Source organism: Chinchilla lanigera, unplaced genomic scaffold (genome assembly GCF_000276665.1).
Source record: "Chinchilla lanigera isolate Chin_1 unplaced genomic scaffold, ChiLan1.0 scaffold00039, whole genome shotgun sequence".
Classification (NCBI taxonomy): domain Eukaryota; kingdom Metazoa; phylum Chordata; class Mammalia; order Rodentia; family Chinchillidae; genus Chinchilla; species Chinchilla lanigera.
Genome location: NW_004955440.1, coordinates 11,046,669 through 11,074,542, shown reverse-complemented (window position 1 = coordinate 11,074,542; position 27,874 = coordinate 11,046,669). Strand labels below are relative to the sequence as shown.

General features: G+C 36.1%; 1 long non-coding RNA gene across 3 annotated transcripts in view; it reads right to left on the bottom strand.

The window, feature by feature from the left end:
- The window catches only part of LOC106149233, a 32,084-nt gene extending 4,423 nt beyond the window's left edge, over positions 1–27,661 (bottom strand). The window contains exons 1-3 of one of the 3 annotated variants that reach the window (XR_001235280.1): positions 27,285–27,658; positions 24,791–25,705; positions 15,839–24,444 (exon numbers count right to left, since the gene is read on the bottom strand). This is a non-coding gene — a long non-coding RNA (uncharacterized LOC106149233). Of the gene's footprint in view, positions 1–15,838; positions 25,706–27,284 lie in introns of those variants that run through there. The other 2 variants (XR_001235279.1, XR_001235278.1) reach the window with 2 other exon arrangements.
- Positions 27,662–27,874: the final 213 nt, after the last annotated feature.

Here is a 27,874-nt window from a genome sequence, read left to right as displayed (position 1 = left end):
TGTAACTTGACAACACCCTGAGCTTCATCCACAATGTAGTAAAAATGTATAAACAAGTCATTTTCCCCTTTAATCTTGTGTAATATTTAATTGTATGGATATACGACAGTTCATACTTTCAGCAGTTAATGGACCTTTAAGTTACTTACAGTTTTGAAGAATTAGAAATAAAGCTATTGTAAATGTTCATATATTGTTTTGTGTTCACATTTCCATTTTTCTTGGGTAAATACCTAGGAGTGTAATTGCTAAGTGAAATATCAAATATAGAATTAATTATATAAAAAAATTCAAAAATGTGTAAGAAAATACACTGGGGATGTAACATTGTGCATTTCCAGCAGCATGTCCAAGAGTTACAAATGCTCTGCGCTCTTGTCAGCACTTGGAGTCATCAGGGTTTTTAGCTCTTGCCTTTCTAATAGGCATGTAGTGGATTTTCATTATGGTTTCATTGACTTTTGCTTATTGACTAGTGACACTGAGCATCAGTTCAGAGTGCAGATACTTACTTCTACCATAAAGGTACATAGCTGCACTTCTCAGTCTGTTAGTGTACCAGAGACAAATGCGATTATTTTTCAAGAAATGTAAATGAACAATATGAAGTATTTATAGACACATTTGGAAATTATACTTACTTCCTGTCTGTATCTCTTCTCTGATGAACCATTCAAATAGGTTATCCATTTTGTTAACTGGATAATACTTTATGTTTATTGTTATTGAGTTATGCATGTTTATTTCTGTTATTGTTGAGTTGTTGTGTGTGTACAAGACTACCAAAAATGTGTTTTGAAAATATCTTTTTCATAGTTTTGCACGCATTTTAAATTTTGATGAAATTAAAATTACAATTTTTCTTCTTTTGTGCTTTTGGTTTTTGTTTATTAGCTAAGGCATATTTGCCTTATCCAGCATCACAGAGTTTTGGTTTTTAGTTTTGGGGGATTTTTTTACTTTGTTTTGTTCTAGAAATTTTGTAGTTTAGGTTTGTGACTCTAGGGTACATTGTAGTCAGTCTCTATCAATGAAATGAGGAATGGACCATCAGTAATTTTCAACTGACCGTATACATGGGTCTATTTCTCACATCTGTATCATGTTCCTTCATCTATGCCTGATCTTTCACTGAAGCCACACTTGTTAATTTCTATAGAACTAAATATGAAGTATAAGATATGCACTTTGTCTTGTTGATCATTCTAGGTCCTGTGCTTCTCCATATAAATTTTAGAATCAATGTATTGATCTAGATACAAAGTCCTGTAAGAGATTTTACTGAGATTGCATTTTCACTAAATGAAGATGGGGAGAAAGACCTTATAACAATATTGTTTTCCATCTATGAACATAGTATACCACTCCATTTATTTCAGTTTTCCTTCATTTTTTTCTACACTATATTGTAATTTCCAGCGTATAAGTAATGGGCTTTTCGTTTTACCCATAAAAGTTTCATATTTGTGTACATTATTATAAATGGTACTGCTTTTCAAAATTTTGTTTTTCTTTCTTTTCTTTTTTTATTTTTATTTTAAAGAGAGTAGCACACGAGAAACAAATAAACAAAAAAATAGAACAGTAGCAGCATACCAGTATTACAAACATAAACAAATCAAAGCAAGAACATTCAAAGTGATACAGGGTCTCAAGACAAATTAATACAAATCAACAGTGGTTGTTAAGTTGCATACCGCTTCCTCAAATACATTGCTCAGATTATCAGATGTAAGAATGAAATATTGCCCCGATTTTTCTTTGAGGATACATAGAAATACACTAGACTTTTGTATTGATGTATTGCTAAACTTACTTATTACTTGATGTAGTGTTTCTTGTTTTGTTTTTGTTAATAAAGTTTTTCAATGTAAACAACTTTTTGATTAGGAACAGTTTTATCTGTTCTTGTTTAATCTACAAATCTTATTTTTCTCTTTTATTTGCCTGATTACACCACCTAAGAATTCCACTTTACACCCTAATTTTATGGTAAAGAATTTCACTGTAAAGCATTATATTAACTGTAGTTTTGCATACAAATCCTTTAAAAAATGTATGATGGCTCCTGAGAGTGTTATTATGAGTGGATGTTAAATGAAGTCAAATATTTTTTCTACGTCTATGGAGAAGAGGAGATTTGTTTGCATTTTTAGACTGATAATATGGTAAATAAATCTGATTGCTTTGTGTGTGTGTGTGGTAAGGGGAATCAAACTCAGGACCTTGCACTTGCCAAGCAGTCGCTTGTGCTGCTGAGCTATATCCCTGGCCCTTGATTGCTTTTTAAAAGGTTAACATAAATTTGTTTGCATTGGGTCACAATGTGTTATCTTTTTAAAATATGACTGTTAAGAACTTCTGTGCCTATGTTGATGAAGGAGATATTGAACTTTTGTTTTCTTTTTTTATTCTAAAGAGAAAGGAACGAAAACAAAATAATAAAAATAAAGACAAAAACAAAATAACACAAAAATAATAGAAATGATACAGAATTCAAAAAAATCATAAGAAATTAACAATGGTTGTTGAATTACATATTTTTACCCTCAAAGTAGTTGCTCAGATTACCAGATATAGGCATGCAAGAGTGATCAAACAATTAAACATTAACTGTTCCTTTCAATAAACCGTTAGAAATCAGTAGTACAATTGTCTTAGCTATCTTGTTATATCTTTTCAAGTATTATTCTGTGAATAATACTGGCCATACAAATTAGTTGAAAAATTTCTCTCCTCTTCCTTTTTCTCAAAATTTTGGGTAAAATTAGTATCATGCCATCAGAAAATGTTTAATAAACTTTTCAATAAAACCATCAGAAATTAGAATTTTCTTTTTTGAGCAGTTTTTAACAATAAATTTAATTTCTGTGATAGTTACACATACAGAGATATCAAAGTTATCTATTTTCCTAGTTCATGTCACAAAAGAATTAATCTATATCATTGAGTTATCAAGTTTATAGGCATACAGGCTGTTAACAAAAGATCTTATTGTCATCTTAACTTTCAAATTATTTGTGATTTACTCTTATTCCTATTATTAGTAATTTCTGTCTTTTATTTTTATTTCTTGATAAGTCTGCTTAAAAGTTTATAACATTTGTTGGCCTTTTAACAAAAGTAACTTTTTGGTTTACTGGCTTTCATTATATCTTTTTAATTTTTTATTTTCATTTTCTTCCTTCCACTCCCTCAGGACTTGATGTGCTTCTCTTTTCTTAGTTTCTTTAGATAGCACTTATCTCATTATTTTAAAACTCCTCTTGGGTTCTAATCCAAGCACTTAATGCTATAAATTCCCCTTTCATCACCACTTTGGTTTTTCCCATAAATTTGTACATGTTCTATTTTTATTTTCATTCAACTCAAAATATTTTCTACTTTCCCTTGTGAGTTTCTGTTTGAGATTTGAGTTATTTAGTAGCCTAGCATTTATTTGGGAATATATACATATATATATATATATTTACTGATTTATATATTAATTTTTCTTTAGTCAGAGAACTTACTCTGCAATTTTATTCAATAAAATGTGGTAGTTTGCTTTATGTTCCAGAATATACTCTATATATCTTGTGTGAATAATGCACATTCTGTAGTTATTGGGTACTATGTTCAAAACTGTCTAAGAAGCCATGTTTTATGATAGTGTTGTTGATGTCTGCTATCTTCTTATTATTTCTTATTTGCTTTTACTATCAACTATTAAGGACAGAGTACTGACAACGCTAACTGAATACCGAATTGATTTATTTTTCCTTTCAAGTCGGTCAGTTTTTGCTTCACGTGTTTAGAAACTCTTTTATTAAGTTAATGTATACTCGGACTTGTGGAATCATCTTGATGAATTGACCTGATTAACAATATTCAATGCCCCATTTTAGCCCAATAATATACCCTGCTTTGAACCACTACATCTCAAATCTTTTTCACTAGAATATTCTTGGTGTATTTTTTTAGTCTTTTAATCTGTAATCATGTATATCTTTATAAATAAGGCAGATTTTTGTCTAAATGGCAGATCGTTGAGAATTGCTGTTTTAATAATCCGTCTTTTTTAATGGCATGTTTAGATTCTTTGCCTTCAAGTATTGAGATGTTTAACTTAAAATTTACCATCTCTTATAGTTTTTGTCTAAATTGTTTCCTTTTTCTTTCATCTCCTCCTTTCTTTGGATTAAACACTTATTTTTTTATAATCTAATTTAAAGTCTAATCTTGTATTAATTTACATTACCTCTTTTCATTGGGTGCCCACAGACATACAATCTATATTCTTAGCTCAAATTATCTTTTTGTATTTGGCATAAGAAACATTACTATATTTCCAAAATCCCCTCCTTATCATTTGTCCTTTTTCTCAAATGTTTTATATTCACATATTTTGTTTACCATATATTTTATCATTATTGGTCACATGATCAATTATTTTTAAAATTATAATATACTTCTTATATATTTTAAATTAAGCTTTATTTTTATCAGTTACTCTGCTGTCTATTTTTTTTAGATACAAGTTTACATTTGCTTTCATACTCTTACAAAAGTCCTCTCCATTTCTTCTAGTGCTGTAATTTTGGCAATAAAGTCTCTAAACTTTATGGTGTCTGAAAATGTTTTTGTCTCACATTTATACTTAAAAATTATCTTCACTGGGGATAGGATTTTGAATTGATGCTTTATTTTGTTTTGATTTGATTTCCTTTTGGTAATTTAATGATGTTGATCCACTGGATTTTAGTTTCCATAATTTCTGACAAAAATTCTGGTAAATTCTTTATTTTTGTTTCCTGGTTTGTAATATTTCTTTTTGGAGTAGAAGTAAGGATTCTCATATTGTACTTATTTTTAGTATTTTCATTATTATACATTTAGGTATAATTTAGTTTTATAGTATTTTACTTATTCTACTTGACATTCTTCAATCATTTGGATTTCTTATTTGATCAAGTATGTTTTTTAAAAAAATTATTAGCCACTATTTCTTAAATATATCCCCTTCTCCATTCTATCTTTCCTGAGATTATAATTGTTCATATTTTAGCCATACAGAATTTAAATAATCAGTTCTGTTCATAATTCTTTTCTCTTTATTTGTAACTTTGAATAATTCTTGTCATCCTCTCTTCAACATCTGTGTTTTTCCCCTGACCTGTGTCCATTTTAAAGAAAATTATGTCAAAGGAACTCTTGACTTCTGGTTCCATGTTGCATGAATCTGGTTTTTTTGGATTTTTTATTGTTTCTTTTTAGCATTCTCACATGACTATCTCCTGTACTTTCAGTATCTCTACCAAATTTCCCAACTAGTCATATATACTGTCTATATTTTCTTCTAAGGTATTAGTTACCATTATTTAAAAATCCTTTTCTAATAATAGTTCAAACGTATACATTATCACTGTTTAAGGTTTGTCAATTGCTTTTATCACTTCACAACAGATTTGTTCTTTCTTTCTACATCCTGTAGTTTTCTTTTTGAACCTTTTGACATTGTATGCAGAAGAAGGGCAGTGTTTGTGCCTGGAAGTGGAGATCCCCCTGCCATTGCAAACGATGAGATGAGAGTTAGCATCAATCTAGTCAGCATCAACTCAGTTAGCTGAGTCCGCGTTTCACTGCTGTTAGCTGACCACAACTTCAGGACACCTCAGGCTCCAAATTCTTCCAGCAATAGAGGGAAGTCACTGTTATCACCTCGGTCTCAGAGTGATAGCTGAGATGTTAGAGGTTTTTAATCCATTTTCTTATTTGCTTTTTGGCCTATCACAAAGGCCTACTAGCCTACCAGCTGTGTGTCTCTGTTCCCTGTTTTAGTAAGAGATTGCTGTGCTTGCTGCTCAGCATCAACCTCTGGTAAGATGGCCGCTTCAGGTTAGGGCGGGCCCCTATGCCCTCATGGACACAAAGCTCTTCCTTATACCTGCAGGTACGTCTGGGTTTCTCACCTCTCCCCACGAAATTGTAGATCTCTACATGTTGTACATGTAGAATTCTGAAGCCAAGATTGATTTCTGCTGCTCCCCTGGGCATAGTGAATTTTTGTTAGTTGTTTTTTTGTTTGTTTGTTTGGTTGGTTGGTTGGTGTCTACCTTTTCTCTCATAATAGATTTTTTTTCTAGTTTTTAAAAGTCTGTTAAATATACCTCCTTCCCCTCCTTCTAAAGCAGACACATTTTACTGGGATTTCTCCACAGAATTAATGAACTTCAAGGAAGCATCTACGATCCTTCATATGTGAGAGGGCCCAGGAGAGCAGCACTGTGCCTCTCTACTATACTACAGTAGAATCCCACCATCCCCTTCATTCCTGAAACACTGAGCATACGCTCACTGCCCCCTCATATTCACCCCATATTTCTATTAGCTTTGGCCTATGCAGAAATGATTCTGAATTACTGTAAATTCCTCTGTGTCTCAGACTCCATATACTCAAAGAAAAGAGCTTCCAGTGTAAGTATTTTGCTATTGTCAGTGCAGTGGAGGTAGTTTCCAATTATTTAACCAAATGCTAAGTTAGGTGTTGATCTAAAGAGATTTTTGAAGACTTGAGTAAAATCTTTAGTCAGGTGGTTCAGATAACAGAACTTACTTGAATGCTTCATTCAATCCCCTGGAAAACCTTAAATAAACATTTGAGCTTCCTTGGAAAAGATGACACTCTGCCCAGGTACAGCAGCTTAGGCCTATGCCTCTCAGTTTTTTTGTAGATCATTCCCATCTCGACAGGCTGTTCTCTCTTTAGTTTCGTCTTTACTTGGTCAGCTTCCACAATCCTACAACTTGATTCCAGCAGAGATGATTATGGATAACAAACAGAAAAAGAGATGATGATGACAGATAGATGATAGATAAATGATACATAGATAGATAGATGATAGATAGATAGGATATCTGCTGATTTCATTGCTTTGATTTAATCCTGACAGGCACAATTCCTGATCTAAATAATTTTGTATTACAGGCAGATACTCAATAGTAAACATGAAGAAGTGATCACTAATATGAAAAGACATTATGTAAGGCAAAAGCATAGAACACATCAGAAAGTGATATGATCTTTGAAGAAGCAATACTGTCCATGTATTTGAAAGAACAACATTTCTCATGTAAAGAATAGCAAGTCCAAATTCATAAGATTACAGAGTACTTTGTGTGGGGAGGAGAAGGACAAAAATGCAAAAGTTTGGGGCATCAGAATCATAACTGAAAAGGTAAGATCATGGCTATTGTTTGGTCTGGATGTTCACCCAAAACCTCATGCAGTCATGAGGCAGGCTTCTAGAGTTTATGACTGATTCATGGTCCAAAGTTGGAATTATGGATGTGAGTGCTATACCCACACTGAAGCGATTACATTGTTTGCATGCAATGTAAGGGAGGGAAAGAGACTATTTGCCAGTGTTTCTCCCTTTTGTGCTTGTTGCTTTTGCTGTTTTCCTCCTCCATGAATTTTTGCCTTGTGCCATGGGCCACTCTGCCTTAGAGCCAGCTGAATATGGATTGAAACCTCCACAAACTTTGAGCTAAATAAACCTTTCCTTCTTTAATTTTGTGTGTCAGGTATTTTGTCTCAGCAACAAAAAAAAAGTAACCAAAATAATCATCCAGCATCCTGGGTAGAATACGTGGGGTTTGGAAATTCATCGAAATTTTTGGGTCTCATTTCAAGTCTCTGCATAGTAAACAGGCATAGATAACAGATACCAAAAACTGAAATACATAAATAAATAGGTACTTCTTTGCTGTGTGAAGAACAGAATACAAGGTAGAAGAATGAAATCAGTGACCACTTGAGGAATTATTCCAATACCCCAGGAGAGGGGTGAGGATAGTTTGAAGCAGAGTAATTGAAAGGAAGAACACAAGGAATTGTTAGACTTTCAGTGTATTTTGGACATAGAGATTAATGGTCTCTGCCTTCAAAATATTAGAATTTACATGAGTTGTAGGAAAAAGCAGAGAAGGGAATGATATCTACCATGGTATAGATATACGATGTCTCCTAAAAGTCATATTCAGAGGTAAGGCCAAGCTGAAAAGGATGTGTCACTGGGAACATGGACTAAAACAATGTATTCTCTTTCTTACATCTTTGAAATTCATTTTTTGAAAGCTTATTCAAAATATTAAATAATACAATTTCACATATGAAAAAAAGTACTGCAATAAAACAGTTCGGGTGCATTTCCACTCTGCTCCCCTCTGCCCTAAGAAGTTGATTGTTGACCTGAGATGAAGGAGGGCCTTCTTCTATCTCCACACAAGCTCATGCCCTGTGGCTCACCTGGGCTTTGTTTAACATATAATGGTAGAGATAATGTTTCTTAAAAAGTATTTTAGACACCTTAGAGTCATGATTTAACTGTGATTGATTCAAATCACATATTTACCAGTATATAAACCAATACAGTGAAAATGACCATACTTCCAAAATTGTTACACAGATTTAATGCAATCCCCATCAAAATACCATTAGCGTAAGTCACAGAAATAGAGACAACAATCCTAAAATCCATTTGGAGCCAGAGGAGACCTAGAATAGCACAAGCAGTTATGGACAACAAAGGCAAAGCAGGAAGCATCACAATCCCAGACCTGAAATTATACTACAAAGCTACTGTGATAAGAACATCACGGTAGTGGGAAAAAAAAAAAAAAAAAGATGCAGTGATCAATGGAACAGATTAGAAGATGCAGGAACAACTCCAAATAAACTCATCCATGTTATTTTTGACAAAGGAGCCAAACACATTCACTGAAAGAAAGATAGCCTCTTTAATAAATGGTGCTGGAAAAACTGGCTTTCTGTATGCCAAAGATTAAACCTAGACCCATATCTTTTATGATTCACTAAACTGAAATTGAAATAGATCAAAGATCTGGATATTAAAACAGAAACATTAAATCTGGAAGATAAAATAGGTAGGACTCTTGAAGACATAGGTGTAGGTAAAGACTTTATGAACAAAATCCCAATCACACAGGAAATAGTACAGAGAATCAACACCTGAGATCTCATCATATTAAAAAGCTTTTGCACTGCAAAAGAAGTCACCAACAGAGTGGAAAAACAACACACTGAGTGGGCAAAATTTTTGTCAACTGTTCCTCAGACAATGAATTCGTATCTAGAATATATAAAGAACTCAAAAAATCACCCCTCCCAAATTTAAATACCCAATCCAAAAATGGGAACCTGAAATGAATAGGCATTTCTCAGATGAAGAAATACAAATGGCAAATAAATATATGAAAAATGTTGAACATCACTGGTCTTTCAAGAGATGCAAACTAAAACACTGAGATCCTTCTCACTCTAGAAAGAATGGCTATCATCAAGAAACCAACCAATAACAACTGCTGTCAGGGCTGTGGGAAAAACAGAAACCTTTCCACTGGTGGTGGGAGTGTGGCTTGGGGGAGCCACTGTGGAAACTGGTATGGAGATTCCTCAAAAAACTAAAACTAGAGGTTCCATTTAACCCAGCTATTTCCATTCTTGAAGTCTTCCTAAAAGAATTAAACGCATCACATCTCACTGATATGCACACACCATGTTTATAGCAGCACAGATTGTAATAACTAAATCTTGGAAACAGCCTGAATGCCCATAAGTGAATAAATGGATAAAGAAGATAATTTTATATACAATGGAGTACTACTCTGCCCAAAAAAAGGATAAACGAGCACTTCTTGGTAATTGGATACACAGAGACCATAAATTTAAGGGAAATAAATTGGACACCTGTGTTTAAATATTACATTGTTTCTCTGGTGTGAGAAACTGAAAGAGAAGATAAGGACAAAAATGTATAATAGATATTGGGAAGTAGAAAGAAAATGTTCAAATTGGAAGGGGAACCAAAGATAGGGGAGAGGGAAAGGAAGGAAGAAAAAGGAAAAAAATGATAAAAAAGGAAAAAATGGAAACAAGCTTTTGTAAACAAGGAGGGGGAGAGGGATTAAAAGAAGGGTATCAAAATGGGAAAAAGTAAGAATCAAGTTATATCATATACAGATATAAATCCCCTATGATGTATGTGATCATTATGTATATGTAAATACACCAATAAAATTATTTTTTAAAAACTGGAATTTTGAACAGTTTGTAATAGCTAAATCTTAGAAATAGCTCAGATGCCCCTCCATCAGTGAGTGGATAAATCAGGTGTGGTTTTTCGATAGAATGGAATATTACTGTGCCATAAATAAAGACAAGCTTGAGGCCTTCCAAGGTAAATGAATGCACCTTGAGATTACACTCTCAAGTGCAATGAATCAGACACACGTGTTTAAATAATTCATTATCTCCCTGGAGTTAGAAACCAAACGTGTAAATAAGGACCAAAATAATAATAGATATTGAAAAATGAGAAGAAAATGACCAAATGAGAAGGGGCACAAGGGAGGGTGTAGGGGGAAAGGAAAGAAGGGACAAGAAAAAGGGAATAGAAGGGAAAAAAGGGAAACAAAGTTTTTGTAAATGAGGATAAGAAGTGTTGAAGGGAGGGGGGCGGAATGGGGAAAATAAAGCGAGATCTATCACGAGCAGGTACAGATTCCCTATGGTGAATGCATCATGATGAATATCTAAAATGCACCAATGCCATTTTTAAAAAGTAAAACAGAAGACAACTGGGAGTGACCTTTAGAAATACTCCAGCTCGGTGCTTCATTTTGTTGGTGAGAAAACAGAGCTGCAGGAAGGAAGAGATTTCCCTAAAACGTGTGACTATGAGATCTTCAATGTGACTGTATCAGGAATTACATACTATGTGCTTCTCTAACATGTTTAAATAGTTAGCACATCAACTCAAGTTATTAGGTATGTTTTAATGGTCTAATCTACATCAGATACTAAAAGATATATACAGATGTGTGAGATATGATCTTTGCATCTCATGGAGCCTATCACTGATTAAGTTGCATGAATGATAATTTTAGGTTAGACATAGATGCCAGGTCTGAAGTTCCACATGGCCAAATAAATGGTGTTATCTACATTAATAAGTCATAATTCTTGGGATTTAATTGATAATTTCTTTGAAAAGTCACATAGTCTTCTTGATTAGGTGTTGGCACCTGTAGGGTTTTCAGAGTTTCACTGAAATCAGGAGCAAAGGGAAGAATCAAGAGCAATAGGCAGAACCAAAAGTATACAACATTTCCAGTTTTTCCGGAAAGAAAGCATCCACAAAGCTCAGGCAAAGGAGACTGTGGTTATTAAAGGAATTAGCATTGAAAATAAGCCGTGTGCTTTGTATTAGGACCATACAGAAGATGGCTTGAGTGCATCTCGGTTATTGCTAAATCTCACCCATTATAGGATCAAAATTGGAAAAGGATAACCCTTTCATTTGAGAAGAGAACAACTTGACCCCTGGTGCAGAAGAGTTGCCTGGGGAATTGGTTTCCTTGGGTTCTTCTCACATAACTCAGCCATCTAGGAACTCAGAAACTTCTACAAGCCATGGTCCAAGGGGAAAGATAACATACTCTTCATTCTTACTTCATAGCATCCGGGAAGATAGAGATAAGCCAGCACTGAGGAGAACAATATTGTCCTTCTTGCTACTGCTGGAGCAGGTGGCAGACCTTGGTGTAATCCATGTGGTGCTGGTTTTACACACAAGCAGAATGCGAGAGTTAGGGGGTTATGGAAGCTTCCACTCAGGTTTCAGAAGAAAGTCTGGGAGTCTATGCTTTGTGACCCTGAGGAAGCAGAACATGCACCTGTGAGGGTGAAGCTGACAGTGTACAAAGTTTCAAAAAGAGATGCTCAGAACATGAGATGACTACAGAATAAAGCTGTGAGTGAGCAGAACCAGCCCATGAGATGAGTACTGTGGGATGCAACCAGCAGGGCCTTGAAGGTTGAGACTTCCGAGGCTTTGAAGCTCACATCTGAGCACAAGCTTCCTTTGGTACTGCACATGCAGCTACAGATTTTAGCCCTGTGGGGTTTCAGTCTTATTTTAATGCAATTTCTATTTCCCTATAGGAATGAGGAGGTTTGCCCTATGCCACTATATGTGGGAAGAGTTTAGCTTTCTTTTTGATTCTTATAGGGGCTCACAGTTAAGAGTTTGCCTTAGGGCCACATTGGAGACTTTGGAATGGACTTTTCAACGATGCTGGAATTGTTGCAACACTGCAACTTTTAGAGATGGACTAAGTGCATTTTGAATAATTAAATGAACATGAGTCTTCTGTGGGTCAGGAGAAGACTGTCATGATTTACGTCTAAAATGTTCCCCAAAAGTTAAGAGGTAGCACCTGCTCAAAAGGGGCAGGTCACTGGGAAGTGTGAGCTGGAAGAGTTCGTTCTCGTCCCCAGCTGCTCCCTTCTCTCCCTGCTTCCTCGATGTGATGGCTTGAGCAGCCTTCCTCCTCTGGGTCCTTCACCATGCTGTTTCTGCCTTGGAGCTGCCTGGCCATGGACTGAATCCACTGAAATTGTAAGCAAAAATAGGCCTCTCCTTTAATGTAGGGCTTTTGTGTATTTTGCCCAGCAACAGGAAAGTAACTAATGCAATATCAAACTCTTTGTGACTCAAATCTCACTTCTTTCAGAGGCCTTACTGATCCTTCATGTCTAGGTTAGATGAACCTTCTCTTTGAACAGTAAATTGGCCACCTATCCTCTTGTGTTTGCCTATTATCTGTCTATATCCCACTCAAGCCTTCAAGCCTTTCTAGGCTAGAGTATTTACATCTTGTTTACAGCTATAACTCCAAGTACAGTACACTCAATAACATGTATAGGATGAATTACTATTTTTTTCAAATGTTTGCTATTTATAACTAAGGAATATTTTCTTACATTCATATTAATCTCAGCCAGTTTATTGCATAATATATTAAATAGAGTCGACATCATTTTACCTTATTTTCTTTCATAAATTTGCTAACTTTATTTTCACTGTTCATTTTTCATCCTTTCCTTTTTATCTACTGAAGTGTTAACTTTTTATAAATTTGAATAAAGTCTTCTCATATTATAGACATTAATTCATCCATGACATCTATAATAATATTCCTTTATTCTTTGTTTATATTTCAATCTTGGTGTTTGGAGACATAACTTTCTTTTTGCATTTTATGAAGTAAAAGCTATTGGTGATTCCCCTCAAACTTTCTTTGAAAGTCCTTTTACATCTACAAAACAAGCATGTATAATTTATTTTATTTTTCAAGTTTTTATGTTTCAATTTTTATTTTTTAGTTATCCACTTTCCCCCTGGAATTTATTTTACATGTCACAAGAACTGATCTTTCTCTGAAAATATTAACCAGTTGACAGGGACATGAGAAACCTCCTTAATCTCTCAAGGTCAAAAGTTGTGAATTCTGTGCGTTATTTTTAAAATAGTAAATACTGACCTTGTCATTCTAGAAATAATAGTACCTATCTCTGCTGTTTATACTCAAATATGGAATACTGATATTCTCTATTTGAAAAGCTGTATCAATATACATCAGACATTTCTTTGAATTACTCGGCTAACACAACTGAAAAATTCAGAATTTACACAAAGACAGAAACTTTATCTTTACAAGGAAAGTGTCCTCCGATACCCCAAAACCAATATAGCTGAAAGCAAGGACTTGCTACTAAGCCTAGGATTCTTTTGCTCAGTTCATTCAGAAATGATGAATCAGAAAAGTGAAGCTCTGCTAGCAGTCCTGGTGTCACCAGATTACACAAATAATACTAGATGCTAACAGTAGACATAGCCAGGTGCTGGTCTCTGCCACTCCTGGCCGCCACCTTACAGTGCTAGCCTGATACTGCAAGTCAAGTCAGCTGCTTACTGGGCTCTGCCACTGCTGGCCACTGCCATCCAGTGCCAGCTTGTGCCAGACACTGTAGGTGGCTGTTGGGTGCTAGTCTCCGTCACTGGTCTGTGTTCAGTGGTCTCTGGAGCTCTTTAGTGCTAACAGTCCCTAATGTTTGTTATTCTTTCTTTTTAACTGCACTCTGTCTATGAGTAGATTTATGGGACTTTTGGAGCCCTTACCACCCAAAAAATAAGTCACAAGCATGTTCATAGGACCATCAATGCGAGTCTTTATTTCAGTAGGGCCTGTGCTGCAGCACGGAGATCAGTACACTGGAGAGAGCCTTCCTAGACTAAACTGAGAAGTATTGGGAGAGCTGCTAATCGCAGTTTCAGGCCTGTGATTGGTGCAAGTATGGGTCCATGACTGGTACACACTTCCAGAATATTCTTAGCGGTCATGGCAGCAATCCAGTGTAGTGAGTGAAACCAGGGCATCTTCTGAAAGGCTAGGTGTGGGGGTAGAAATGTTAAGAATGGGCCTAGATGCCTCCATTCTTTTTCTTGGTTTGAAAGAGAAAAAACAATAAAAGCAATCCCTCCCTTCTTTTAAAAAGACAACAGTAACATCTGAGGTTGGGAGTTGGAAAGGGGCACCACGCTGTGGTGGAGCTACACCTTGGATGAACTGTAGTGGAGAAGAGTAGCTACTGGATACCCAGGCAGGACACCAAAGCATGTGATCCCAGTCCACCGGGTAAGGAGCAAAGAGAAGCGAGGAGGGGTTTGACAGCTGCCAACCAACCCGTGTATCCCGTAACAGGCACTGGAATCATGGGAGAATCAGGCACTTCTAATATCCATGCTTTGGGACAAGGTACTTTCCAGGCAGTCTTATGGGTTCAGCAAACATTGTGTTCATTCTATCTGTCACCTAAATAAATTATTGATTAAATTATTTTAAGGCATGATACTAGTCAACTGACATGCTCTTAATTCAGACCGAACAATAATAATTGAAGGAATATTTTTAGCTTTTTCTCCCTGTCAAAATTTAACGTGAGAGCTACACAGCAGTGGAGACTGATAATATGTAAGTATAAGAAGAAGTTTTCAAACTTTAAAGCTCATAATAAATTCGAGGCCAAAGGTTGATTCCTGTACCAAATGTGGGATTTTTAATAGTTTGGGGCCCTAAATCCCCAGGGTTACAGAAATCCCAAATACAATGTATTTTCTATTATTAGCATTTGCTATTTCTAATCCTGCTAAATTTCTACTCTAACAAAATATAAAAATTTGTAGTTAGTTTATAAGATCAGATGTTTTCATGTGCAAGAATATTTCTTCTCCAACTCCAGGATTTGTTTTAAAAACTGAAATCCACAATCAACTTATCCTATTTTTTATCAAAATGAAAACATTTACTGAGGAAGGGAAGTGACTAAGAAATATGCTGGAATTTCACCTTTGTTACTTTCATTTAAATCAAATTTTTTAAAAAAATCTGTATGGCTTTCAGAGATACAAATAAAACATGTTAAGAATTTTAGCTGACTTCTAAATGAAGGGATTTCTTATATAATATTAACTTTTCAACCATAAATCTACTTTTTATGTTAGACTCTTGTCATCGGGGCAGGCAGTAGAAGTTTAAATGTTCCTACTCAGAGAATATCCTCTGGTAAAAGAGCAGGGGAGTGTTAAATGACCACCAAGTTACCAAGTAAATCATCTACAGATTCTATCATGTACATGTTACAATTATGTACCTTTGCGTTTGGTTCCATTTTCCCCAAAGTAAACAAGGGCTTAGGAAATGAAGCCATATGTTTTATCTAGGAGATGATATAGTATGAAATTTTAAGTTGAGCTAAGCAATCTTTAATAAAAGCACTTTATTTGAAGTAGTTAAATAAAAAGTAAATTTAACCATCTGTAAGAAGGAATCATTTATACAATAGTTCAAAAATTCCGTTAGTAATGAAACCAAAGATATCACCATGTATGAGAAAAGACTACAGATTCGACAGTCACCAGACCACATGAGGTGTTTTTACCGAGTATTTATTTTTTCATGCTTGGTCTAGAAGACAACACTTCCATTCTTTGCCAAATTCAAGCATTTGGCTTTGAAATCATGATCACATTCAGGTCATCAGTGGGGACTGTAGCAATAAAAGTAAAATTGTGTTATGGTGCATTTTAAGTGGTTTATTTAAATGCTTCTTCTTGCAGGCTAATAACATCTTTTGGATCTAAAAAATGCATCATTTTAACAGTGATTTTTAAAATGTACACAAGTGTCCAGAATTCTGATCACCTGCAGAACATCTGAGTGTAATGACAATATTAAATCACTTTTAACTGCCAAAGTCCAGGTTCCCCCATTTCTCTCAAGCTAAAACACTTATGATAAATCGGAGGGGTTCTAATAACTTTAAATCACTGTGTCCTGCACATGCTCAGAACCAATCACTTCCAAATTTGAGAGCATATAAAAATTTGAAGAGTTTCAATTATTTTAAATTGCCATGTGCATTGTAGAGAGAGATTTAAAATTGTTGTAGTGCCTCACATTTTCGAAGCATTTCAGTTTGGAAGTGAGTCAAGAGCATTCTCGTCTGGAAGCTCAAGACACATTGGACTAGTTTGACTCATCAGAACTAGAAATATAGACCTGAAAAACAAAGAACAATTTTTTTTAAAATGATACAACTTGAAAGGTGGGTGTCTTTCAAAAGCGAAATGAATGCTCTGTTCCAATTAGGAAACAGGTAAACAAGAAATGTAGGGATTGTTAGGACAGGCCAGGGGAGAAAAATCCAAACTGTATTTAGAAAGGGAAAGGATGGTTTTTCTTACACTTGAGGCAATGTGAGAGATAAAAGAGATACAAAGCTAAAGAAATGCAAGAAGGCTCTGTAAGCATAGCAGGCAAATTCACACACTCCTACGGCTGAATTTTAATAGTGGCATTTCCTTCACGATATTTCTCTTTGCCTCGATTTGCCCAGTAAAGCTAACTTTTTGGTTTCCTGTTGCACAGATGATTGTCCGGCCTTATGTTTTACCAACACTCTTGCGCTATATTTTCTGCATTCTCTTTGTTTGATTGCAGGAAAGGGTGAGCACTTTGACATTTTACACAGCCCAGAGTTCACTTTCAACATCTAAATCCTTCAAGGACCCCAAAATTATATTAGCACAATCGGGCTATTTAAAGATGGCCTTTCTTCAGCATTTGCCATCTTTTCATCTAAGAAACAAGTTATGGTCTCCTTTGTGACCTTTGGATTTTCACGTATTTTAGGCCAGGCACTGCCCAGAGAGCAAGACGCTCTTCATAATTCTGCATCAGTGAAAACATAATGTCCTATAGTTGAGAAGGGAAAAAAAGGGTAAAGGGAAAAAAATGAAAGAAAAAGAGCCGGAAGGCACTGGAATAATTAAGCAAATGCAGTGACAGCTGTGGCAGGTCCTGGGCAGAACTGGCTCCACTGAGCTGAATTAATGACATCAACAGCCCAGTATCTCCATTAACACTTGATCATTAATTATTACCCTCTGACAGTAAGAGCCCAAACCTTCTTAGGAGTGGCCTGTTATTAATCTACCTTACCTGCCCTCAACACTGACACCTTGGCACATTTAGTAAAGCTAGCTTTCATTTCTTGTTTCTTATAAACTTCAACTATGGCTTAACCTACTTGAATAAACAGCAATGACCCTCAGATTATAATTCTACTTTGGATTATTGTGTTTCACATTCCATTTAAGGCAGGGAGAGAACCTACCTGAATCTGCTACAGTGACTTCTTTGTCAGGCTTAAGCGGGTTGAGAAACACAATTTACCTGAAGAAATGCACAAGGTAGAAAAAGGGCAAATCATTCACCCTCGTCCTTCTTACCTAGTTCTCGGGGGCAAGGGCTCCCTGGATTTCCTCAGACTCTCATTTGTGGAACTATGATCAGCATAACTGTCTTTTCCATTCTAAAACTTCTTCACCGAAAATGCTAACTAAACACACAGAGAACTTCACTTTTATGTAGAGAGCATCAAATAATTGCCTTTATCAAATTCAGATCACCTCCTGACAAGTCACAAAACTATCTGTTTTACAGTGAAAATTACTTGTATTTTATCTTTGCAAGACTAAAGATTCATCCTATATCCACATCTAAATGAATCTAGTGAAACTTTAAAACTGTGGCCATTGCCGGGTTCGGTGGCCATGCTCCTACATCGGGAGGCTGAGGCAGGAGGATAATTGAGAGTTCAAGACCAGTCTGGGCTAAAAAGTGAGTTCAAGGCCAGCCTGAACTGCAGAGTGAGACCCTGTCTCAAGAAAAAGACCCCCTCCTGAAAAAAAAACTCTGGCTATTTAGCTGTGGCCACACACAAACACACTCACATACACAAACAACACAGATACAACACAATCTATAAAATTGCAGGAGGATTAAGAGCTGAAAATAACCAAATATAGTATCCTGTTAAAGTTTAACAATGCCTCAGTTTTCTCTTCAACAAGAGAAACTGCCAAATGTCACTGTGTTTTAGTCACTGCTGAGGAGAAAAAATTGTGGAAAGTAAACACAAGCTCACAAGCTAAGTACTCTCCTTGCAGCAGCAGACCTTGCAATATAGGAGTGATAATTAACCTTCACCAGTGTAGACTTCGTAGAAGTCCAGCATGTTAACTTGCTGATTGTTCTTTTCCTGCTAAAGACTGAATCTAGAGTTCATTTCTTAGTCATAAAAATAGACACAGTATAAGTTAATAGAGCATCTGCTCAGCTAGTGGTCCTGAAGACACTGAGAAAATCCTAGTGCTCCCAGGAATGCGTGGTATATTTTCCAGGTGGAAAGAGAATCCATGTATAAGCAAACAGTGATAGAATCAGACTTGACCACATTTCTGTCTATTCTCTTCTGTAAGGCAAAAGTGATATTGGTCCCAACATTGATGGGCAATTGTTCATTTTTCTAAACTAATTGTGAGAAATAAATATGGAGATTACATATATATATATATATATATATTCCATTTTACTAAATACATAACACTTAGATCATGAGGACTAAATGTTCCTCCATCTTTGCTGTTCTAAACCCTCAAAGTAGCCTTCCTCTGACCCAGGGGCAGACCTCAGCCCTGGCCTATATTTACAAGGTCTTGTAAATTAGTCCTTCCTGAGGATCCTCTTGAGTCTTTTGGTGGATTAATGTGACTCAGCAGCGTTTTTTCTTTTTCAGAAATCATTACTTAGAGATTACAGTGTGCGAGACAAAGTCTTTCATTTTGACCAGTACTTGGATATCCAACACAATAAAAGTGTAAAATGAAAGGAAACATGATTTAACTCTAATGACATTAGTTCTTTCATCTGGAAAAGTGCTAGAAAAAAAAGAAGCAGCGTGGTTCCTTACAAGTTAAAGCTGAGACAATTGTTGATAGATGTATATTTCCACAGCTAATGCCACAGTGGAGAAGGAAGGATCTAGAAAGACTAATAACAGGACTAAATTCCATTTAGTAAAAATTAAAATGAAACAAAAAAAAAAATTTTTGGTCTTTGATGTACAAAGCAGTTTGGGGTTGGGAATCAGTATACCTTATCGATATTCCACTTTATTTGTACTTCATGGGAATTATCATCTAATGGAACCAGTCTTTCTCATCAGTTGAGACCTGACCAAGCAGGTCTGTTCCTTAAAATTGTTCTCATCCTACAGGCTTTGTAATAATTAGGAGGAGTTAGCCCAAAATTAACTTCACTTCAGGGACATGCTGATTCTACAGACACCCCAACTGATATCCCAAATGTAGATTTTTCTGGTCTGATAGACTCAGATGGGTTCAATGATATTTTATAACTTTCTTACATCAGTCAAGTGTTCTTTCTTGATAACACACTAGTTTCAAATCTAAATAACATACTTTTAGGGCTGAGGATTTAGCTCAGCATCGCAGCGCCTGCCTGGCAAGCACAAGGTTGTGAGTTCGATTCCTGGTACCGGAAAAAAATCAAACCACAAATAAATAAATAATATACTTTTAATTCCCCTTTTCCCTTTAGCTTGCCTCCATAACAGTAATGTTGTTCTGAATTCTTAAAACCACAGGCTAGGACCATAGCTTAGTGGTACAGGTGCCTGCCCGGCAAGCGCAAGGTCCTGAGTTCAATTCTCAGTACCAAAAAAGAAAAATATTGCTAAGAATGGATTCTTAAAACCTGTTCTATTAAGCTTGCTCTAGTTGTTCCCACAGCAAGGTAGGTCTTCCTCCTAATATCATTTGTTTTAGTTTTTCCATAGTGTTTCTGACTCATAAATTGCTGAGTGACATAAGTTCACTTTAGAATCCAGCTATAAATACCGTTCTCCAACGATCGCCTACCATATAGATTCAATTTGTGCTCAAAAACACTTAGCAGAAAGGATAGTAATGACACAAAGCATTAATTCACTACATTCATGATATCTACAACAAAGGAGCCACATTTCTTCTTAAAGAAGAAAAGTTACTATATTAAACACTCTCTATTACAGCTTCTTCCTAAAAATTTTTCTGGATTTTCATCTTGTACACCACACAGAATGACCCTTTAAAAATTAAAATCTTGCATTTTGATTACTTCTTTTTTCTGCATTTAGCAGAAGATTACAGAGAAGATATTGTTTGACATTGAAATTCTGTTAACCATGTCCTCGGCTGGAGCATAGTTGTACACATTGTTTCAGAGCTAACATAATGGGGAATATTTTCAAAGAGGGCTGTGTTTCAAGCCAGATGGTTTATCTGCTGAAACAATTCTCCCAGTAGAGAAATAGTGGCTGCACAGTTGCGGTAGTGTTCATAAGCCTAGTGCAGTAGATTCATTTGGCACCCACATTTTGGAATCAAACAAAAGTGTGGCTTGTGTGAATCTCAGACTCAGACGTTCATAAGTGAAAAGGAGTTTTCTGCAGTCGCACATTGTGCTTTGCTGTAAAGGCAGTAGCGTTTGTATCACAAACTCAATATGTAAATATGATATGATTTTTAAATATATATTAATAGTCTCCCACATATGATGCAGAGGGACAATACGAGGAAAACTGCCTCGGAGATTATCACAGTCTGGCCTAAAAAAGAGCCAAATTGCCATTGCCAGTGTGGAAGGCAAATGGATCACCAAAATTCAGTGCTATTCTAATTTGAGGAGCACAAAAAGGTCCAACATTCCATGTTAGACTTTTGGCAAAGATCAACTGTTACGTGTGAGCAACTGAGAGTTATACTACCATTGCTGCCACACAGGGTGCTCCTCACCTTCTCACAAAGCTCTTAATTCAAAATCTCTTGATTTTCTAGGATGCCTTAAAAGGAGGCTGTGGTAGCCACAGAGTTGCCTTCTCCAACCGCGGTCTTCAGAGATCTCACAGTACACACTGGAATCTCATGCTCCTCTGTCGTAGGTACAGTCACTTCCCGTACACTAGTGCAGCCCACATTATAAAAATAAAACAGAAGACTTAGAGGATTCCAACAGGGGGTTACCATGCCCTGAAATGTCTTAAGCATGTAGAGGGATGGGAAAATCCCTGAGATTCCAGAGATTTAAAAAAAAATAGCACATGGGAGGTTCTAAATAAAGAAATGCTTGGGTATGTTGGGGAAGTTGGCACCAGCCTTGCAGTTCTTTCCCTCAGACACTATTTTTGTTCGAGTTAGCGAGTGAGCAAGTGCGAGCAAGTATGTGCATGGATGTGCACTTTGTGTGTGAAGAATTCCATAACTGTTAGCGACATTTACTTTCCTTGAAAAATAACAAATCTTAAAAATGTATTACAAACATATTCCCCCCTGAATCATCTTTAAATGTCACTTTGTTAAAGAAATTATGATGTCCAGTGTGAAACATCAGCATGAAAAAAAGGTTTTTTAAAAAAATTAAATGGTTAAAATAAGATTAGAACTCTGAATCCGAAAAGTGAGAGGTGGCTTAACACTTTTCCTCACACACACACACACACACAATTTTTAGTGCTGCATTTCAATTCTGACTATGGAGGGGGAAAAGGTAAACACTAGAAAAACACTAGAAACTTAATATCTTGAAATTAACAGGTTGATTGGAAAACTCCAGAACCCTGTAAATATCCACATATTGGCACTTAAGGTCATAAAGTATGAAAAATGTAGATCAAAAAAATTCAATTCAAATTAATGTGTATATTAAATCCAGACAAATGTTAGAAACACATGCCAAGATAAAAATCTTTATGTTACTGTTTCCAAAACAGTACCTGTGGGCAAATTTAAATGAAAAATATAAACACTTGCTAATTACCTGCACTATTTTGGAGACTACCCAAGATATTTCAACACATTAGCTCATCCACAGTGTATGGTGCATCTTGATCTTGTTGAGTAAAGATTTGTGTATGTGACATTAAGTACAGGTATTGGATATGCTCAAACTGCAATAATTATGGGCTTTTTCTCAAGTGCTTGCTTTACATATATTTCTCCTTTTTTCTTTTGTATTATTTTATGAATATTCTCATTTCTAAGCATCTTTTGAAGCACTACAGTGCAGACTCCATTGCATTCATAACGAGACTTTTATAAATACTTGGTAAAGGGTCTCACATGTCTTACAATAAAGAAAATCCTATCAAGTCAGATATTCAATCCTTCAAATCTTTATGAGAAATTAATGCCATATATCCTCAAATATATCCATGTACTGAATACACACCAGAATGTTGCCAACTGGTTAAAGGCAATGTTGGGATAGTTCTCTTGTTTGCTGTAGACATTTATATCACTCCAAATGATTTCACCAAGCAAGAAAATGAGTGTGTATTTTTTCCTACTTTTTTTGATATATTATCTCATCAAATTTATATACACAAAATCTTGGGAGGGACATCTCTGAAGAACAAGTTGAATCCAGTTCAAAAATTTGTAGCATCAAGAGCAAATTGGGTATTTTTTAAAAGGAAATAAATGCAGTCATTCATGAGGCCATGCTTAGATAAGTGTATCTCTATTCTAAAAATACTCATTCTAATAGTTTGTATGGTAACTATATAAAGTATCTTTACAATTTATGAATATGTGTAAGCAGAAATCAAAATCTGGTGGGGTGGTAAGTCGGAGTACGTGTGATATAACTTTTGTAACAAAATAATTCATATTTTCAAAGTAGGAAAACCTAAAACTTTGTTCAGAGATGTTATGAGGTTTGCAGAATATTCAGAGAACCAGGAAACAAATGAACGTAAAGGAATTCATCTCAACTATTTTTGTTGAAATGGTTATAGGGGTCCAGGATAAACTGTTTCTTCTTCCTATCTTACCATCATTTTTAAGGGATGCTGCCTTCTGAACCCAGGGCAGGGTGAATTACCATTTTATAGTTATACTAGCTTTCAAAGAAAGAATATTCATTATTTCTCATATTATTTTTGCTAACTTCAACATAATTTTACTTAAAATGATGAGATAATTTATCACAAATTTGAAAGTGAATTTTGAGGACAGAGAGCAAGAGAGAGAGAGGAAGAGAGAGAGATAATACAGGCACATAGGCTTTACACAGTTTTTTAGCTTTGGTGTGATTTTTGGAGTGCACCAGTTGTATGTTATGAACGGGCTATGTGGGTCCCACCAATAAAAGAGAAGTCCACCAAATATTCTCTCCTATATCATATTTATGATGCCCATTCAACATCACAATTCCAGAACCAAGTTGTTTTCCAACAGAGATGCCTCCAGGCTGTACCAGTATGCCAGGGTCTTCCTGGTCAGGAGTCCTTGAACTCTAATTTAGCTCTACACTCTCCAAGCATGCAAAAATACAGCCACAAACCTGAGCCATGCTTCTCCATGAAGGCCGAAGTTTCCAGGTGGCCTGTGTATGTTATGACTGTGCCCGGCCTCAAAATAAAAACAAATTGACAATCCCTTACCTCCCCCAAGCCAGTGCCAATTTTTAAATAAAATGTCTACTCGTGATTTATTGCCAGAGCAAACTGCCAGACTGGCAGCCCCGTTCACCTAGGAGGCAGACAAATCAGTAAAAGCTATGTCAGCTCTGCCAGTTCCCTGAAGTGTGTTCTAGAAGGCATTCCAAATACCATATTTGTTCTATCACCAGGTTTCTTATTTGTGTATATTTGGGGAACAAAATATCTAGATGACTTTAACAGTTTAAGAGAATGGTCATTGTTCCCTCGGAGGCTTCCTGGGATCATCCAACCACACTTTCCACAGTTTACACATTCCTCCGTTCAGGTAAGAATCATCCACCTGGCTTGAACATCACACAGAGATGCAGAACTGAAAGAATTTCTTTCCTGCATCTAACATCGTCTCTGGGGCATGTTTCCTACCACTTCCCCAGGGAGCAAACACCTGCCTTGGTGATTCTCACAAGAAATTTCTCTTATTTATTCCTATCCAACTTATAAATGACAGCACCTCTTGGCAAAGGTGTAATATTTTTCAGTGTTGATTTAGGCCATGCTTGGCTTAATATTCCCTACCAGTCTGATTTTTCCTGAGAGAATAATGTGCATGAGATTTTTGTTTTGCTGTGGTCAAAAGCACTTAATCCTCAGGATTAGCAGTTCAAGGAAGATTGCCGCATAAAATGTATCTAAAAAGAAAAGAAAAAATATAGTCACCAATTCTTCTTTCTGTAAGATCACTGACAAGCTGGGCTGACAAATGAAACCTCTTCCAGTCTTACTTAAGGTGCTTAAAGTGAGTAGTTGCCATGTCAATAAGAAGAAATCTTTTATGTCTCATCCCGATGCCTCCTTGTCATTTTGATGCAAACTTCAGAACTGTCTATATTTCATCAACCATTTCCTTCATGTATTATTTAATAAACTGTTTAGAACATGCCTAATTACAGGCATCTATTATACACTCCAACCTTTGGAATGTATATGAATATGGTAAATTGTCTGCTACCTAAAGTTTTAATGAGAGTATAATACCTTTGGCCCATATGCTTCAGGAACGTTATCCTTAATTATGTAACATGGGTGTTTTACTGATATCTGTTAACTGCTAGAGCAGCTGTGGTTTTCTGCTTTTTTACACAGCTCAGGAGAAGCAGTAAGTTCAGTTTCCCCTTTTTGGGGGGTTGCAAAATCCATGCCCCAAACAGGTGTGTGCAATCACGAACCACAGTGATGAACCCAAACTGCTGTCTTTCTAAAAATTCCACCAGCCGGTGACACACGCTGGTCAAGGTTACACAACCTTGTTTTCCACCGGTTATTCTGATGATTCATTCCCCCATGGGGAGGTGAATTTCAGCCATTGTTACTTTGCTCCTGTTTCTGATAATTAGAGGGATCACTTCCTCATTTTGATGATTTCTCTTTCTCTCCTTTTTGCTCTTGCTTTCCTTCTTTATTTTCTTAAAATGAATTTTGTGCTCTCGGAGGATGTTGCCTGAACTGGCTATTCTCCTCTTCATGCCAAGAAGTAGGAGAGAAAAAAGTAAAAGAAACACACCTACTCACATGCACACATGCACAAAAGAGAATTCTTCCAGTTGTTACTTCACGGCAGTAAATCTGCCTAGAATAACACGTAAACATCAAAGAATCATTCATTCAAAATATGCAAACTCGAGCTAGTAAGTGCTGTCCGCTTCCACTCGGTGACTGTGGAGAATTTCCCGTTGATTCTATTGATTTCTCAAGAGATTTTCTTATGTATGGAACTGTCATCAAAGCCTTCTTCATTTTTTAAAATGCAAATGTTGCAAATTCTCTTTTTTTAAGGGAGGGCTTGATTTTTATAAATATCCAAAGTTTATCCAGAATCAAGTCTGCTGATAAATAAATCAAGTCTTCCTTTAAATGAAGGCAAGTTTGATTACTAAATGATACAATTTAGCTCTACAAGAAACAAAAAAAGGAAAAAGATGATTCTAAGAAAATGAACTGCACAATATTTTGAACAATGGCAAATACATAGATAAAATGTAGGCTTCCCGTCACAACTGCCGTGGAAAAGGCAACACTCATGTAAATTTTGTATGCTTGGTAAAATCATACAGTATTTTGCTCTCTCATCTCAGGTTTTCTAGAAAATACAACATAAATTAATTTCTTACCTTCTTAAGCAAAAATACACACAAGGATACTGTGTAGAAGTTGTTTTCCTAATTAACTGGCTCTTAATAGACACAAAAATGCCTCAACCCATTCCACTGTGTGTGTGTGTGTGTGTGTGTGTGTGTGTGTGTGTGCGCGCACACTGGAAAGAGTTCCACCCTAAAATGTAATCATCCAATATCAGGCCCTGAGTTATCACTGACTGTCTGCCACCTTGGGTAGGTGACTAGATTTCAGTAAAACTCAGCCTTCTCATCTTTTAAGTAAAAAATCATGCTAGTATGAGAGCCAAGGTAGGAGAACTAAATGTTCCCCAAAATGTCCAGCAAAGTACCTGGCATGGAACATGTACCTAAACATGTGGCTAAGCAACTGCTATTATTAACACACATCAGCGCTCTCTTCTGCAGTATAAGCTACGAAAGCACAATTCTCTGGCATGTTTGTTACCCAGCATCCAGTGTACTATCTGGTCCACACTAAGATGAGGTAGGCTAAATATATCCTTCTGAATACACCTAAGATTTTAAAATTGAAAACAAAAAGGGATTTTAAATCAAAGTCATTATAAAACTATTCTGTAGCTTGTAGTATAGCCCAGGTTTACTGAAAATGAAAAAGCAATATCAATATATATTTTAAAATAGCTGATTTCTTCATCTAGCCTTTTCCTGCCCTCTTCCACATTTTAAGAATCTTACTTTTTATCAGTCCAAAATTAATTCTTTTTTTTTCAAAATTAATTCTTTAAACAAAAATTACAAACAACTTTTGATTAGGTGAATCTAGGTACATTGAGAAGATAATACAGCAGAAGTCATAGGTTTGTTCCAGATGGGTAAGTGGTGGGAGGAGGACTTTGAATAGGAAAAACATTAAGCCACTACTTCTATAATTCTTGGTAGTTGCAGGGGTGTGGGCTCCATAAGTGTGGCGGAGCCCTGAAGCAAAGTCACACTTCCCCAAACACAAACTCAGCAGCATGTACCCCCGCCTAACCTGCCCCAGATAGAAGCCTAGTGCTGCACTCTCCCCACAAATCAACCATGTTACATAGCTTTCATATGTATACTGACACTGAAAAGCAATTACTTACAAGTAATTAATAAATATCACTTTTCCCCCCTATTTTTCCTTCTTTTAACTACCTTCTGACCACATTCCTCAGAAGTCAGATGACTCTGAGAAGAAAATGACTAAAAGATGAGACAGTCCTGGCTCAGCAGACAATTGTACAAGCTGTCCTTTGTGAATCCAAAGCAACTGCTCTATCTGCGCACATGGACTGTCTCTGTCAAGTAACACCTTCCTGTACAAAAGTTGACAAGGTTGCAACCACTGGACCACAACCAATACTCACGTCTGCTGAACTTGGCTGGATCTCTTACTTCCATCAAACTCAAGGAAGGAAAGATCTATGGAAGAGGTACATGCTCCACAGAGGGAAGGATGGTACTCACAGATCTCCTTCAAAAGAATGGGTGGTAAAAGTGTAAAATGAACAGGGAGCTTCAATTCCTCACCACTGATAACATTTCCCTGGAATGGTTTCCTGGTGAACATTGCACGCTTGCTTATCCTGAAGCACCCGGTTACAAAAACCATAAACAGCACCTTCAACTTGCACATAGGTACCTCTTTAAAAAAAAAAAAAAAAGAAAGAAAGAAAACTTTGCTTTGTCACCGCACTTAGAGAAGAAGTTAGATAATCATGTCAGGAGAACAAGGAACAGAAACTTCGGACTTTTTTAAAATCTAGGTTGGAATCGCATGACCGAAGATTTTGCAAGTCCTGAAGGAAACAGCTCAGGCAAAGGAGAGTCTTATGATACATTACCCTGCAATCTCTTAGTAGTTAAACCACTGAGTCATAAAGGAAAATATGAATAAAACAAAATGTCAGAACTAAAAAGCGAAGGAAACACACACAGGCTACCACACCTAACAGTT